The sequence below is a fragment of the Lagenorhynchus albirostris genome, chromosome X, assembly GCF_949774975.1.
Source record: "Lagenorhynchus albirostris chromosome X, mLagAlb1.1, whole genome shotgun sequence".
Classification (NCBI taxonomy): domain Eukaryota; kingdom Metazoa; phylum Chordata; class Mammalia; order Artiodactyla; family Delphinidae; genus Lagenorhynchus; species Lagenorhynchus albirostris.
The window spans coordinates 66,219,144-66,221,869 of record NC_083116.1 but is presented as its reverse complement, the minus strand read 5'-3'; positions in this window follow the sequence as shown (position 1 = coordinate 66,221,869).

Genomic DNA, 2,726 nt, shown 5'->3' with positions numbered 1-2,726 from the left:
GGCAGCATGAACACAGCCTGCAGGGGGTTAGTTCACCACGGCTAGCCACGAGGGAGTACGGGAAAAAGTCTGGACCTGCCGAAGAGTTAAGAGACTTTTTCTTCCCTCTTTGTTTCCTGGTGCACGAGGAAAGGAGATTAAGAGCACTGTTTAAAGGAGATCCAGAGATGGGCGTAAGCCGTGGCTAACAGCGCGGAATACAGAGAAGGCCATGAGACGTTAAGGCTGCCGCTGCCACCACCAAGAAGCCTGTGTGCGAGCACAGGTCACTCTCCACACCTCCCTTCCAGGGAGCCTGTGCAGCCTGCCACTGCCAGGTCCCGGGATCCAGCGACAATTTCCCCGGGAGAACGCACAGCGTGCCTCAGGCTGGTGCAAAGTCACGCCGGCCTCTGCCGCTGCAGGCTCACGCCGCATTCCATACCATTCCCTCCCCTTGGCCTGAGTGAGACAGAGCCTCCAAATCAGTGGCTCCTTTAAGCCCGTCCTGTCTGAGCGAAGAGCAGATGCCCTCCTGCGACCTACACGCAGAGGCGGGGCGAAATCCAAAGCTGAAACCTGGGAGCTGTGTGAACAAAGAAGGGAAAGGGAAATCTCTCCCAGCAGCCTCAGGAACAGTGGATTAAATCTCCACAATGAACTTGATGTACCCTGCATCTGTGGAATACCTGAATAGATAACGAATCATCCCAAATTGAGGAGGTGGACTTTGAGAGCAAGATTTATAATTTTTCCCCATTTCCTCTTTTTGTGAGTGTGTATGTGTATGCTTCTGTGAAAGGTTTTGTCTGTATAGCTTTGCTTTCACCATTTGTCCTAGGGTTCTATCAGTGCGTGTTTATTTTTTACTTAAAAATTTTCTTTCTTAATAATTATTTTTTTATTTTAATAATTTATTTTATTTTACCTTACTTTATTTTATTTTCTTTTATCCTCTTTCTTTCTTTCCTTCTACATTTTCTCCCTTTTATTCTGAGCCATGTGAATGAAAGGCTCTTGGTGCTACAGCCAGGAGTCAGTGCTGTGCCTCTGAGGTAGGAGAGCCAAATTCAGGACACTGGTCCACAAGAGACCTCCCAGCTCCACGTAATATCAAATGACAAAAATCTCCCAGAAATTTCCATCTCAACACCAACACCCAGATTCACTTAACGACCAGCAAGCTACAGTGTTGGACACCCTATGCCAAACAACTAGCAAGACAGGAAGACAACCACACCCATTAGAAGAGAGGCTGCCTAAAATCATAATAAGTCCACAGACACCCCAAAACAAACCACCAGACATGGACCTGCCCACCAGAAATGCAAGATCCAGCCTCATTCACCAGAACACAGGCAGTAGTCCCATCCACCAGGAACCCTACACAACCCACTGAAACAACTTCAGCCACTAGGTAGAGACACCAAAAACAAGGGGAACTACGAATGTACAGCCTGCAAAAAGGAGACCCCAAACACAGTAAGATAAGCAAAATGAGGAGACAGAAGAGCACACAGCAGGTGAAGGAGCAAGATAAAAACCCACCAGACCTAACAAATGAAGAGGAAATGGGCAGTTTACCTGAAAAAATTCAGAATAATGATAGTAAAAATGATCCAAAATCTTGGAAATAGAATAGAGAAAATGCAAGAAACATTTAACAAGGACCTAAAAGAACTAAAGATGAAACAAGCAATGGTGAACAACACAATAAATGAAATTAAAAATACTCTAGAAGGGATCAATAGCAGAATAACTGAGGCAGAAGAATGGAAATGTGACCTTGATGATAAAATAGTGGAAATAACTACTGCAGAGCAGAATAAAGAAAAAAGAATGAAAAGAACTGAGGACAGACTCAGAGACCTCTGTGACAACATGTAATGCACCAACATTCGAAGTATAGGGGTTCCAGAAGAAGAAGAGAAAAATAAAGGGACTGAGAAAATATTCGAAGAGATTGTAGTTGAAAACTCCCCTAATATGGGAAAGGAAATAGTTTATCAAGTCCAGGAAGCACAGAGAGTCCCCTACTGGAAAAATGCAAGGAGAAACACGCCAAGACACATATTAATCAAACTGTCAAAAATTAAATACAAAGAAAACATATTAAAAGCAGCGAGGGAAAAACAAGAAATAACACACAAGGGAATCCCCATAAGGTGAACAGCTGATCTTTCAGAAGAAACTCTGCAAGCCAGAAGGGACTGGCAGGACATATTTAAAGTGATGAAGGAGAGAAACCTACAACCAAGATTACTCTACCCAGCAAGGATCTCATTCAGATTTGATGGAGAAAGTAAAACCTTTACAGACAAGAAAAAGCTTAGAGAGTTCAGCCCCAGCACACTAGCATTACAACAAATGCTAAAGGAACTTCTCTAGGCAAGAAACACAAGAGAAGGAAAAGACCTACAATAACAAACACAAAAGAATTAAGAAAATGGGAATAGAAACATACATGTCGATAATTACCTAAAATATTAATGGATTAAATGCTCCCACCAAAAGACACAGACTGGCTGAAGGGATACAAAAACAAGACCCATATATATGCTGTCTAAAAGAGACCCACTTCAGACCTAGCGACACATACAGACTGAAAGTAAGGGGATGGAAAAAGATATTCCATGCAGATGGAAACCAAAAGAAAGCTGGAGTAGCAATTCTCATATAAGGCAAAATAGACTTTAAAGACTATTAGAAAAGACAAAGAAGGGCACTACATAATGATCAAGGGATCG